Raw genomic sequence first — 15,874 nt, 5'->3', positions numbered from 1 at the left:
CACAAGCCACTAGGGGTCGCAGTTGCCCCAGTAAAGAAAGGCCAGTAGTAAGTGAAAATTTTGGCCCTCCCAGCTGACAGTCAATAGCACCTGTCAACATGAAAAGGCAAAAAAATATGATTCAGACAAGACTAACCCAGACAGCTTCGGCATCTGCTACATCTTCCCCTGAGAAGGAATCTGGGGAGATAGATTTAGCCAGTCTACCTGAAAAAGAATTCAAAACAAAAGTCATAACCATGCTGATGGACTTGCAGAGAAATATGCAAGAACTAAGGAAGGAGAATTCAGAAATAAAACAAGCTCTGGAAGGACTTCAAAACAGAATGGACGAGATGCAAGAGACCATTAATGGACTAGAAAACAGAGAACAGGAACGCAGAGAAGCTGATGCAGAGAGAGATAAAAGGATCTCCAGGAATGAAAGAATTTTAAGAGAGCTGAGTGATCAATATAAAAGAAATAATTTAAGAATCATAGGCATTCCAGAAGAAGTAGAGAGAGAAAAGGGGATAGAAAATGTCTTTGAAGAAATAATTGCTGAAAATTTCCCCAAACTAGGGGAAGAAATGGCCTCTCAGACCACAGAGGTACACAGAACTCCCATGACAAGGGATCCAAGGAGGGCAACACCAAGACACATAATAATTAAAATGGCAAAGATCAAAGACAAGGACAAAGTATTACAAGCAGCCAGAGAGAAAAAAAAGGTTACCTACAAAGGAAAACCCATCAGGCTATCATCAGACTTCTCAACAGAAACCCTACAGGCCAGAAGAGAATGGCATGATATACTTAATGCAATGAAACAGAAGGGCCTCGAACCAAGACTACTGTATCCAGCACGAATATCATTTAAATATGAAGGAGGGATTAAACAATTCCCAGACAAGCAAAAGTTGAGGGAATTTGCCTCCCACAAACCACCTCTACAGGGCATCCTACAGGGACTGCTCTAGATGGGAGCACTCCTAAAAAGAGCACACAACAAAACACCCAACATATGAAGAAGGGAGGAGGAGGAATAAGAAGGGAGAGAAATAAAGAATCATCAGATTGTGTTTATAATAGCTCAACAAGCGAGTTAAGTTAGACAGTAAGACAGTAAAGAAGCTAACCCTAAACCTTTGGTAACCACAAACTTAAAGCCTGCAATGGCAATAAATTCATACCTTTCAATAATCACCCTAAATGTAAATGGACTGAATGCACCAATCAAAAGACACAGAGTAATAGAATGGATAAAAAAGCAAGATCCATCCATATGCTGCTTACAAGAGACTCACCTCAAACCCAAAGACGCGCACAGACTTAAAGTCAAGGGATGGAAAAAGATATTTCAAGCAAACAACAGAGAGAAGAAAGCAGGTGTTGCAATTCTGGTATCAGACAAAACAGACTTCAAAATAAAGAAAGTAAAAAAAGACAAAGAAGGACATTACATAATGATAAAGGGCTCAGTCCATCAAGAGGATATAACCATTATAAATATATATGCACCCAATACAGGAGCACCAACATACCTGAAACAAATATTAACAGAACTAAAGGAGGAAATAGAATGCAATGCATTCATTCTAGGAGACTTCAACACACCACTCACTCCAAAGGACAGATCCACCAGACAGAAAATAAGTAAGGACACAGAGACACTAGAACAGATGGACCTAATAGACATCTACAGAACTCTACATCCAAAAGCAACAGGATACACGTTCTTCTCAAGTGCACATGGAACATTCTCCAGAATAGACCACATACTAGGACACAAAAAGAGCCTCAGTAAATTCCAAAAGATTGAAATCCTACCAACCAACTTTTCAGACCACAAAGGCATTAAACTAGAAATAAACTGTTCAAAGAAAGCAAAAAGGCTCACAAACACATGGAGGCTAAACAACACGCTCCTAAATAATCAATGGATCAATGACCAAATCAAAATGGAGATCCAGCAATATATGGAAACAAATGACAACAACAACACTAAGCCCCAACTTCTGTGGGACGCAGCAAAAGCAGTCTTAAGAGGAAAGTATATAGCACTCCAAGCATATTTAAAAAAGGAAGAGCAATCCCAAATGAACAGTCTAATGTCACAACTATCAAAATTGGAAAAAGAAGAACAAATGAGGCCTAAGGTCAGCAGAAGGAGGGACATAATAAAGATCAGAGAAGAAATAAATAAAATTGAGAAGAATAAAACAATAGCAAAAATCAATGAAACCAAGAGCTGGTTCTTCGAGAAAATAAACAAAATAGATAAGCCTCTAGCCAGACTTATTAAGAGGAAAAGAGAGTCAACACAAATCAACAGTATCAGAAATGAGAAAGGAAAAATCACAACAGATCCCGCAGAAATACAAAGAATTATTAGAGACTACTATGAAAACCTATATGCTAACAAGCTGGGAAACCTAGGAGAAATGGACAACTTCCTAGAAAAATACAACCTTCCAAGACTGACCCAAAAAGAAACAGAAAATCTAAACAGACCAATTACCAGCAACGAAATTGAAGCGGTAATCAAAAAACTACCAAAGAACAAAACCCCCGGGCCAGATGGATTTACCTCGGAATTTTATCAGACATACAGGGAAGACATAATACCCATTCTCCTTAAAGTTTTCCAAGAAATAGAAGAGGAGGGGATACTCCCAAACTCATTCTATGAAGCTAACATCACCCTAATACCAAAACCAGGCAAAGACACCACCAAAAAAGAAAACTATAGACCAATATCCCTGATGAACGTAGACGCAAAAATACTCAACAAAATTTTAGCAAACCGAATTCAAAAATACATCAAAACCATCGTACACCATGACCAAGTGGGATTCATCCCAGGGATGCAAGGATGGCACAACATTCGAAAGTCCATCAATATCATCCACCACATCAACAAAAAGAAAGACAAAAACCACATGATCATCTCCATAGATGCTGAAAAAGCATTTGACAAAGTTCAACATCCATTCATGATAAAAACTCTCAGCAAAATGGGAATAGAGGGCAAGTACCTCAACATAATAAAGGCCATCTATGAAAAACCCACAGCCAACATTATATTGAATAGCGAGAAGCTGAAAGCATTTCCGCTGAGATCGGGAACTAGACAGGGATGCCCACTCTCCCCACTGTTATTTAACATTGTACTAGAGGTCCTAGCCACGGCAATCAGACAAAACAAAAAAATACAAGGAATCCAGATTGGCAAAGAAGAAGTCAAACTGTCACTATTTGCAGATGACATGATACTGTACATAAAAAACCCTAAAGACTCCACCCCAGAACTACTAGAACTGATATCGGAATACAGCAAAGTTGCAGGATACAAAATCAACACACAGAAATCTGTGGCTTTCCTATATACCAACAATGAACCAACAGAAAGAGAAATCAGGAAAACAACTCCATTCACAATTGCATCAAAAAAAATAAAATACCTAGGAATAAACCTAACCAAAGAAGTGAAAGACTTATATTCTGAAAACTACAAGTCACTCTTAAAAGAAATTAAAGGGGACACTAACAGATGGAAACGCATCCCATGCTCATGGCTAGGAAGAATTAATATCGTCAAAATGGCCATCCTGCCCAAAGCAATATACAGATTTGATGCAATCCCTATGAAACTACCAGCAACATTCTTCAATGAACTGGATCAAATAATTCAAAAATTCATATGGAACCACCAAAGACCCCGAATAGCCAAAGCAATCCTGAGAAAGAAGAATAAAGTAGGGGGGATCTCACTCCCCAACTTCAAGCTCTATTATAAAGCCATAGTAATCAAGACAATTTGGTACTGGCACAAGAACAGAGCCACAGACCAATGGAACAGACTAGAGAATCCAGACATTAACTCAGACATATATGGTCAATTAATATTTGATAAAGGAGCCATGGACATACAATGGCGAAATGACAGTCTCTTCAACAGATGGTGCTGGCAAAACTGGACAGCTACATGTAGGAGAATGAAACTGGACCATCGTCTAACCCCATATACAAAAGTAAACTCAAAATGGATCAAAGACCTGAATGTAAGTCATGAAACCATTAAACTCTTGGAAGAAAACATAGGCACAAACCTCTTAGACATAAACATGAGTGACCTCTTCTTGAACATATCTCCCCGGGCAAGGAAAACAACAGCAAAAATGAACAAGTGGGACTATATTAAGCTGAAAAGCTTCTGTACAGCAAAAGACACCATCAATAGAACAAAAAGAAACCCTACAGTATGGGAGAATATCTTTGAAAATGACACATCCGATAAAGGCTTGACGTCCAGAATATATAAAGAGCTCACACGCCTCAACAAACAAAAAACAAATAACCCAATTAAAAAATGGGCAAAGGAACTGAACAGACGGTTCTCCAAAAAAGAAATACAGATGGCCAACAGACACATGAAAAGATGCTCCACATCGCTAATTATCAGAGAAATGCAAATTAAAACTACAATGAGGTATCACCTCACACCAGTAAGGATGGCTGCCATCCAAAAGACAAACAACAACAAATGTTGGCGAGGCTGTGGAGAAAGGGGAACCCTCCTACACTGCTGGTGGGAATGTAAACTTGTTCAACCATTGTGGAAAGCAGTATGGAGGTACATCAAAATGCTCAAAACAGACTTACCATTTGACCCAGGAATTGCACTCCTAGGAATTTACCCTAAGAATGCAGCAATCAAGTATGAGAAAGATCAGTGCACCCCTATGTTTATCGCAGCACTATTTACAATAGCCAAGAATTGGAAGCAACCTAAATGTCCATCGATAGATGAATGGATAAAGAAGATGTGGTACATATACACAATGGAATACTACTCAGCCATAAGAAAAGGGCAAATCCAACCATTTGCAGCAACATGGATGGAGCTGGAGGGTATTTTGCTCAGTGAAACAAGCCAAGCAGAGAAAGAGAAATACCAAATGATTTCACTCATCTGTGGAATATAAGAACAAAGGAAAAACTGAAGGAACAAAACAGCAGCAGAATCACAGAACTCAAGAATGGACTAACAGGTACCAAAGGGAAAGGGACTGGGGAGGATGGGTGGGTAGGGAGGGATAAGGGGGGGAGAAGTAGGGGGGTATTAAGATTAGCATCCATAGCGGGGTGGGAGAAAGGGGAGGGCTGTACAACACAGAGAAGACAAGTAGTGATTCTACAACAGGTTGCTACGCTGATGGACAGTGACTGTAAAGGAGTATATAGGGGGGACCTGGTATAGGGGAGAGCCTAGTAAACAAAGTATTCGTAAGTATTCGTCATGTAAGTGTAGATTAATGATTAAAAAAAAAAAATGCAGTTCCTATGTGGTGACCTCTAATGAGTTCTACACAATAATATAAAGGACATATAAAAGTGTAGGCAAAGGGTCTGTTTGTGTTTATACAGAGGATCAAAGCCTAATTTGGCTACCCCGAAAATGAACTAAGAAACGATATGAAAGAGAACTTCCAACATCAGCACTCTCGGGAAGACTCATGCCAGAAGATGATCATCAAAAAACCCCAACAAAGATCCACGCACTGCTACAGCTGTAGATGCACTCATCCCACCAGCTCCTGGACTTGCCATGGGAATGAAGGAGATATCTAAGCTGGCCTGTGCATACAGTAAAACAACAAATTTGACTGGATCTATACTGTTGGAACTCAACCAAGAATTAGGAGAAGTGCAAATTGTAGCGCTCCAAAATCTTACAACTACAGACTATTTACTGTTAAAAGAACATATGGGATGTGAACAGTGCCCAGGAATGGGTTGTTTTAATTTGTCTGATTTTTCTCAAACTATTCAAATTCAGTTAGATAATAACCATCATATCATTGATAAGTTTTCACAAATGCCTAGGGTGCCTAACTGGTTTTCTTGGTTTCACTGGAGATGGCTGGTAATTACAGGTATGCTTTGGTTATGTAACTATACTCCTATTATGTTAATGTGTGTGCGCAATTTAAGTAGTAGCTTAAAATATATACATGCTGAAGTTACTCTACAAGAAGATATGTCAAAGAAATAATCAATCTTCCCATGTTTTCTCCCGCCTGCTACTTCTATAGCTTTTCTTCTTCCTTCCTAATTACAACGAATTCTTAAATAGAATTCGTGCCTCATATCAAATTTACCGAGTATCATAACTCCTCCAAGTGGTAAAGATACCTCAAGACAAATGCTGGGCATAGAAGCCACAGGGCATAAATATGCAAAGAAATAAAAAGCTAACCATTTCAAACAATAAGGCTTCTCTCTCACTTACCAACTTCACATTTCCCTGTGTGGCCCCGGAAGATGACTGGTTAGCCAGAGACGGGTAAGATTCCTCAAGGGAGGAACAACCTAAGACAGGCACAGTCGCTGGGGGGTCATCAGGTGAGAAATTGGGGATCAACAGAGGTGAGGCTTAGAACCTCACCCCCCCTGTTCTGAGAGAAATCTTCTGCATATGTGGATGTTTTATTGCCCTTGTCTAGCTTGGATTAACACATAGTCTACAGGCACACACCTGATCATCTACATTTGCTCTCTTACAACACTAAACTATGTTTTCTACCTTTATGTTGTATCTACCTACCACTTCAGCATCTTATTAAAAATAATAAAGAGAGAAATGTGGTATCCACATATAAATCAAGTATAAAAATCAAATGTGTATTCATATTTGAACTGACTGTTTATAGTTCATAATGCATGAGCAAAACCAAAAGTTTCTGTGATGACTGCCCTTGTACTGTTCACCATGTAACTTATTCACTATGTAAGAATTTGTTCTCCATGTAAGAACTTGTTCGTTATGCTTCAGAAGATTGGAGACTGACGAAAATTAGGCTTGGGGTGGATTAATGATTGTGCATTGAGCATTGACTCCCCTATACAGAATTTTATTGTTGTTAACAACCATTTGATCAATAAAAATGAGAGATGCCCTAACAACAACAACCAAGAAAAAGTACACACTTCCAATTGTAAAATAAATAAGCAACCGGGATGTAATGTATAGCATAAGGAATATAGTCAAAATATTGTAACAACTTGGTATGGTGATAGCTGGTACTTAGAATTATCATGTATATAAATGTTGAATCACTGTGTTGTACACCTGAAACTAATGTAATGTAATACTGTGTGTCAACTACCCTTCAATAAAAAATAATTATCTAAAAAAAAAAAAAAAAAAAAAAAAAAAAAAAAAAAAGAAATCTATTATAAAAGAAGTATCTATAGACCCAGCAATATGGATAAGCAGTAGGTCTGAGAACCACTGAAAATTTTATCAGAAATTTCTTCAAGGATGATATAAAATTTGAATTTGAATTTGATCATATAAAAATGAAATAAAGCCACACTGTCATAAGTCTAAAGTTACTTACTCTCACACTGAATTCACCGGCCTACCAACTGTCCACAGGGATGCACAGATGATTCCAGCTTTGTGGCCACAGCTACAAATCAGCTAATCGGCCTAAAAGAGGGAGGATGCAGAGTAGGGTTCTTAAGGTTCACTTCTAATACACATATCGCTGAAAATTAAGTAGATATATTATGCTTTCAGGAATGTACAAAATATTTATTTTCTGAATAAATTGTGTTGGTTTCCCCAAAAAAAAAAAAAAAAAAAAAAAAAAATCTGAATTCCCCCACTCTAACCTCCAGAGCTACAGATGCTCTGCAGCGTGGTTCAGGAATCTCCCTTTTAAAGTTCCCAGGTGATTCTAGTAGGTCAAACCACAGGCCAATATTTGGGAATAGCATTAGCCAGTGGCTGTCAGACTCCAGTCAGCATCAGAATCAGCTGGTGGGGGGTGAGGGGGGGCAGTGTTAACACAGGCTGCAGGCTTTGTCCCCAGTGTGTCTCATTCACTTGATTGCAGGTGGGGTCTAGTGATCTGCATTTCTAACAAGTTCCCAGGTGACACTTCTGCTGGTTCAGGGAACACACTTTAAGAACCACTGGGTTAAGCTCTTCTCCTTGGTTTGAGTATTCTCCTTATTCTTTAAAACCACCTTCCTCTTAACACCTGCCTGCATCAGCTGTCCACCCCCTCCTCCTGTTCCCTGTGTCATCTAAGCAGCTCAGGTGAACACCTGGCAGCTCAGGTGAACACTGGGATAAGAAAAAAGCATTCTTTGCTTCTGTCCTTCCCTGCAATTGTAGGACTTCCAACCCCCTTTCTTAAAGCCCAATACATATGTTTAGGGATCCCCTGGGATGTCCACTGTGCGTATGCTCTCGGTCACAGGCCATACCCCTTCTGTTCATCCACTCCTTTGATGTTTACTGATGAGACTGTTTGCTGCAAGGCTGTCCATGGAAGGTTCAAGAGGCTGTTGTGATGTTATCAGCAGCCTCTGTGAAGCCACCTGGTCCAGGCTTGCCCCTCTGCTGGCCACCCCTTGGACTTAGCGCCTCTCAGAAGTTTCGATAAAAGAGCCCTGAGCTGTCATTCCCATTGGTTCATTCCCATGCTCTGAATCAAGCCCCTGGCCCGGGACCCAGATGTGAATACCATACACTCCCTATGACAGAAAAATGGGTAATTTGATCATCGACCCCGAGTTTTTAGGCTGTGATTGTTCTTCATTCACAATGACTTCATTCTTACAAGGCATGTCAGGTCCTCCTCTGATAGTCACCTGCCCAGGTTACCCCACTCAGCATCTTGCAAACCCGCCCAAATGGGTCTGAAATTCAGGATGAGCTCAGGTTAAGCCCACAGCGGGATTCAACTCCCACGTTCAGTCCTTAATAGTATTCTAAAAGAAAGAGAAACTTGTTTAAGTCCAGATTATTCTTTAAAGTGTAAACTTTTTGCTGCTTATATTCGGCCCACAATACCTCGAATAGTGTTAAAATACATGCAGCCCCCTCCTAAGCATTCCCAACCCACCCCAGCTGTGGCCCCCAGCACTTGCCGCGTCTCCCTCCCGCCCTCCCACAACGCACCGGGCACTTTCCACTGCGCTGCCGCATCCGAGGCCAGCTCGAACCCTCTTCCTTCAGGAACATCTCTCCCGCCCCGCCCCACCCCCAACGGGTTCCTTTGCTCCTTTGTTGTTTCTCTTTTAGTTCATCAGAAATTGCCAGAGTTTAAGGGCCTCTTCTAGTATCTGGAGCCCACCCAATGCAGCTCCCTCCCCATTCCCAGCCACCACCCACAGAGGGAGCTGTTGCTGCCTTGTCCCTCCCTCTGCCTCCAGAGGAGGCTGCAGGAGGCTGGTCACTGGCTGAGGCAGCCCTGCCCACTCCTTGTATCCCCCCACCCCCAGCCCCCCCGGACTGATCCTGGCGCCCAGAAACTCCAGGGTGCCACTGGAGAGCCCAAGCTGGGAGACTCTAAACTCTCTCACTTACCCATTGCTCCAGGAAATCTCTTGGACTCCCCCTTGACAAGTTGCCAGGTCCCAGAGGCAGAGTTTCTCTCTGGATCAGAGAGATGTTTTGCCACCCATGTACCCTTCACACCCTGCTTTGGTCCAGTGACTACTGGGACTTCAATTCCTTTCATTCAGGATCCCCAAACGCCAAACCAAGGATCGTGCCCTCTTCCAGTTCTGTGCCCCTTGCCACTGACTTCAAAGGCAAATTTACAACTTGGTTTCGTAATTGAGAAAATTTAAAGTGGTTTTACATTGATCTTACCAACACAATCCAGATTCTCTGTGTGTATGTATATGGTGTATACATAGAAGTAAGTGTGTATATGTATTAATGGTCAAGAGTTCATTGGTTATTCATATTAGCAGCAGATTGAATACAGTCATTCTTTTTCTCAAATTGAATAGATTTCTTGTGAATGTCCTTCCTTTACATTATCCTTCTTGACATAACTGCTACCGTTTTGCTCCTGGGTTAGTAATTGCATCCAGTCATTGCACTATGTTGTAGGCTTTCCTGTTGTCTTTTCTTTACCAGGCTTTCATGTCCTGCAGATTTTAGACCTGTGTTTTGTAATTATCTTTAATCCAGTTTCATTATTTGCAATATTCACAATTTAAAAAGCATTCATCATGTCTGTGATTCTGAACTTGTGCCCTGAAACTTACCAAAGATTTAAAAGACAAGCATCTAAGAGGTTCCTTGGTTTTCTTTACGCTCATTCCGCCTGACTATTTCAGAGATGGGATGAAGAATGACAGCCAATCTCATTCAAAAGATGGGCTAGAAATTCAGAGCCTGTGAACCCTGGCTTTGGCTTTGATGTTCACATATTTATAACCCCAGGGAAATTATTTAAGCTTTTCACTGGCCCATGTCACACTTGTCAAATCATGTAGGATTTACAATAAATGTCATGTATGATCTATGATAAATGCCTAAAAACTAGACATGGCCTTATCTCTTTAGCAAAATTGATTTGCAAATTCATTCATTACAACATGTTTCCAAAACCTGAAGATGAACAGAATCACCTTTTTGACCCTTAAAAACTTAAGATATTTGAGGTCCATCCCATTCCTGCTGCATCTGATTTTTTAGTAAGTCTCCTGATACATAGGCAGGCTGGAAGGCCCCTGAAATTATAAGACAGGCTTGTGAGCTGCTTCTGCAATGGACAGCTACACCCATCTTTCAAAGAAATTAGTTCAAACTTTTGTCATCCTGCTTAATTTATCAGTAACTAATAAAAGATGATCATGTCTGAGTAATGGCAGACAAGCCAGATTTTGAACCCGTGATGTTCACAAGATCTAGGCTGTTAGGTTGCTGTAGACAGAAGTTCAGTGATCAGGATTCTCACCTGACACTGGTTTGCTTGCCCACTGCGCCTGCTCAATGCTCGCAGGCTCAGGCTTGCACACATGTGGGCCATGAGCTCTTAATTACTCTATATAAAAAGAACTCCACCCAGTGCTCTGGAGCTGTGGGACTACCAGGCAGTAGCAAGGTCCGGAGGTAGAGACCGACTTGCTGCACGCAGACTCGCCCAGAGGCAGACGGGATGCGCTTGACCTGCCACCACAAAAATAAAACTGGGTATAAACTCTTTCAGCCCCAAGAATGTTCCATGGTCATTTTTCAGTCTCAGGGAATCCAGTGTGAACTTGCCCAGGGCTAAAACCCTCTGGCGAGACAGATGCTCATATACAATGTCCCGGTACCAGACATGGGATTTTACTCAAACCACTTAAGATTAGTCTTTATTTAAAATACAACTATAAATAAATGGAAAGAGGATGGTAGAATTTGTGTTTTCTATTGTATAAGTTTCTGATGTGTGCTTCAAGGCCTCAAAAATGTTGGATGAAGTGAAATGTAGCCTAATTATTACACCACCCAAAAGGAGAATCTTTAAAGAATCTCATATGTGAAAGTGTGCCTTTGGTTATCAGGGCATAAGGAGGCTCCTCAGCAAATTCACCACCTTTTAGATAACTTTATGTCAGAAAAAAGATCACCCCAAAGCAAAAATTTCCCCTAAAGATGTGTTCTTAATTTTTTTTTTCTCTAGGAAGTATACCCCTTAATCCTGCCCTTTAGTATATTCTTTTTTATGCCACTTCAAAATAATACTCTGAGTTAGTAGCTTACCAGGCACCAGGGGTTTAATCTCTTCTAATACAGTCGAATCCTGGGTTGTAAAGAATACTTATAGTAGGAAGGTTTGTGGGCCAAATTTCTCAGTCCCTCTAATCCTCCTTCCCAAATCAAGGTTTATCTTGTAGGAACTGTCTTCCTCTAATAACTATATCAGTTAAAACTGGGATTTCAATCTATCTGTTGGTTGATGGGCAGTTTCTTAGTGTCATAGGAATCTTAACTGCAGTGTTTCTTTTGATTCTGCCTTACAGTTTACTTCCTAAATATCCCTGATTCACCCCTTCATCTCCTTTCTCCAAGCACCTCCTTTGCTTCAGATACCCCACCTGGCTTATTACAACAGCTGTCCAATATCTCATGGCCACCCTGTACATAACAGCCGAGGTGATCTATTATCTTCTGTGCAAATCTAACTGGGTAGTCATTCCTTAAAATACGAGTCTCCACCTTCCCAAGGCAGAGCAAGTAGGGTTTGAAAAGCTCCGCCTCATCTCAAGTATTTGGAACAACAGGATCCCTGTTACTCCACTTAGTGCTCGGACTGAGTTAGCCATTGAGTTCTGACAGATGTCCGGCTCTAGGGACCAGGCCTGTGGCTCTGCTTGGGCTTTACAGTGACAGTCACTTGGGTTTGAGGCTGGGACTCTTTCCCACAGAGACTTCTTTAAGGTCAACAGAATTATTTAGGATGGGGGTTGGAAGATTTATTTTGAGAGCTGGTAAGAATGTCAAAGTTGCTAACTGAGGGTTGTGTGGGAAGAAGTATATAGAGGCTTTATTTGGACATTGTTCTTTCTACCTCAACTTGTGATTAAAATAAGGGATTTGAAAATATGGTAAAAATACCAAGATGGAAAACAAATGTAAGACAAATATCACAAAGGAAAAAGAAAGGAAATAAAAGAAGATAGTATATATACAAGTCTATATATAAGAGATGATACCAAGCAATAATCTCAAGCTGATTTAAATAGCTTAAAGTTAAATTCTCCAAGATTCAGAGGTTACCAAGTTGGGTGGGTGGACATTTTCCAGGGAGAGGTTGTTTAGTCTGGAAAGCATGTGCTTCATATTCTTTTGGTTCTTATTTGGTGTTCCTGATAGTATAGATAGACAGTTCCTGCCTCTGAGTAGTACAGGCACATAAACCGTGCTCGTTCTGTGCTGGAGCTAAAAATAACTGCTGTGCTAGGACCTCCATGGCCTCTCCCTCTTTCCAGCTCACCCAGACATAACATCTGGAAATGAGAACCCAGTGCTTCTGAAAAGAATGGAAAGCAGGTCATCAGCAGGCAGTGGAGAGCTGTTTTGATTTATTGGATTAAATGAGAGTAATTGAATCCAAACTCTAGCCTCATGCCATGAGCTATGGAACACTTTGGAAGTTGATGCCAATCATCTCTGTTCTTTGCATCTATAAACTGAGAGCCTTTCCTTATATTTGAATGAAGCACAAAACATGGAACACAGATCCTAAACAGATAAGTGCTATGATCCTGATGGCTATATGCCATATTACTGTTGAAAACAAGCCCCAAATGGAGTCATTTATGCTAAGCCCCGTGTCACCAAAGACTTCCCTTAATTACAGTTTTGGCTTACCAGAAATGGAATCTTAAACTAATCAGTGAGGAATCACCTAATCAGCAGTAGTTAGGTAATCCACCTGATAAATCCCTGCCATCCCTGAAGGAAAATAACCTTGCAGTAACCAATCCACTTTTTTGTCTAGTACACCTTTCTTGTTCCTGCTCCATTCTGCCTATAAAAGGCTTTCATTTTGCTCTCCTTGGAGCTCCTTTCCATCTGCTAGATTGAGTGCTGCTTGATTGATGAATCACTGAGAAGGCCAGTAAGGTCTTTAAAATTTAGTCTATTGAATTTTATTTTTTTAACATTGCATATCCTCATCAGTAATAATGCTCTTAATGAAATTATTTTGCAACAATACAACCACTTGTTGTCATCAGATTACAATTCTACCAACAGAAATGGATGCCAAGGACATTTCTGCTTCCAACCACAAACCTTTGTCCAGAATTTCAACAATGAAAACTTGGGGACTCTTTAGTTGATAGATATATTGTAGCATCACCCTGCTTATGGAGCCCATGACAATATACCCCAATGATACATCTTCCGCTAGAAGCAAATTTAACATTTTATTAAGTCAAGAGATGACCCTATGCATTGAGACTTCCTACCCTAAAGTCAGAGCTACATTTTGGAAATAAATCTTTTCCCACAATTCTCATGCTAGAAGCATTTACCAGTGAGACTGCAGAACAAAAAAAGGGTACATTGATGGGATTTTGAGAAAAATTCCTCTGTAGACCAGACTCCCCCACCAATATTACAATTGAAATATAAGAATGAGTTGGCTTTCAGCAAAGATTTTTAGGGACTGGCTATTGTTAAAGAAAAACATTTCATGACCCTTGTTAAAAACATAAAGGAAGACTTTATTCAAGAAGGGACTACTGGAGTCGGGTTTTCAGCAGGGGAGACACTGGGTAAGATAGGACTCAACTCCAAATATGACAAGGACACATAGGGATTGATGGCCAAGAAGCAGAGTGGGATCAATGGGTGGAATATCACTAAGAGGAAGGATCAGGTCTACGGGGATCCTTGCTAAACAGACTCAGCAGGATTCCTGCTGAAGCCAGGCCAAGATAAGATACAGAAGGTGGGGATTCTTGCTAACCTGGCCTAGCAGGATTCTTGCTAAAACTGGACCGAGCAGACCAAAGGCAGAGCCTGAGGTCAGGGCCTGATTGAGAAGGAGGCTCAGAGGAACCTGACTCAAGTTTGGTCAAGGACAGAGTCTTGGTCATGATTTACTAGTTACTTGTGTGTAGCACAGTTCTTGGTGTGGGATGCTATCAAGGAGAACAGACACAAAACCAGCTAGTTTCATAAAAGGGAGGGCCCTGTATCCATCCCCTCCCTCCACTGCCCCTGGGGAAGACTGAGGGGGCAGAATGAGCACTGGTCTGTATTGTGGTGGCCACTGGGAAGTCGGCAGAGGGACTGCTGGGCCTTCCTAGTCCAGACATTTGGAGAAACTCAACTTGGGCCCCACAGACTCCTGAGAGGACTCCTGGGTCACCGTTGCCAGTGTGTGCCATACTGACTGAAGTGGTGAGAAAGGAGGCCTTCATGCCCAGTCCATCCCGCCAGGCTTAGGGAAGATGGAAGGCACCCTTAAAGGTCACTTGGTTTTTGTGCATGCCTCATGAGTCAACATGCTCATTTTAAAGGCTCATTATTTATGATTAAATAAAGGTGGAAGGTCTGATGTTACAGTAATCATAAGGAGGCCACATTTTCACATGCAATTGGGTGAACTAGACCAAAACATCTCCTGGGATTTGACAACATTCTTCAAGCCTTAAAAAAGGCCTTGCAGGGCCTGTGTTTGCATAATGATTTTCTTTTTGTTCCTCTGTCTGTCCTCCTGTTTGCCTTCTGTTTCTATTTATTTTGAAATACCATTTTTATTCTGCCTTTTGTAATTTCCTGTAACCTTGATAGAACCCAGCCCTTTGATATGTAACAGGGGATCTTTAAAGATGCTCTGTAGGAAATGAATCCCGGCCTGGATGGAGTGTGGAAGACCAAAGTCTAGAGGAAAAGACTGGCTAAACACCTCAAGTTTCCCCCCTGAACTTCCTGGCTACCATCACAAGGGAAGGAGTTGGGGGGATTTGGAGGAAACTTGTGCTGAAACATTTTCCTTCTCTCTTTGTAAATCTTCTGTTCCTTATCAAATTTTCACCTGCCATTTTTAATATCTACTAATGCTTTTTACCCAAATCCATTTTGACTGTGGTGGGTGTTATATGGTGAGCCTCAGACTTCTCCAAAACATTCACTGGAAATTTTAAAGTTCTAAGAGAAAGAAAAGTGTGATCCAAGAATATTGTACATAGTCAACTTTCATTAAAGCAAAAAAAAAAAAAACAAAAAACAAAAAACAGATGTTCTCAAATGTGAAAGGGTTCTGGAAATATGGTATCTATGGGCTCTTTACAAAAAAAAACAAACAAGCAAAAACATAACAAAACTGCTACCTAATAATAAAATTTAACCAAATAAGAAATAAAGTTAAAAAAACAACAGCCTGAAGAAAGTAAAAGTTAAAATAACTAGGTGAACTTTAAATCCTCTTGCAAATAAAAATAAGATTAAACTACTGGAAGTTATTGTTACTTTGCAGGAAGTAAATGCTGTAGACTCTGTTGTTGGGAGACAATTCTTCATGGATCTCTCATGTTTCTTGTAAGCAGTGGCATTGACTACCTTTGTCCTGGACTG

This window comes from Manis pentadactyla, chromosome 12 (genome assembly GCF_030020395.1).
Source record: "Manis pentadactyla isolate mManPen7 chromosome 12, mManPen7.hap1, whole genome shotgun sequence".
In the NCBI taxonomy this organism is placed as follows: domain Eukaryota; kingdom Metazoa; phylum Chordata; class Mammalia; order Pholidota; family Manidae; genus Manis; species Manis pentadactyla.
The sequence above is the reverse complement of the archived record's forward strand: the minus strand, read 5'-3'. Positions refer to the sequence as shown.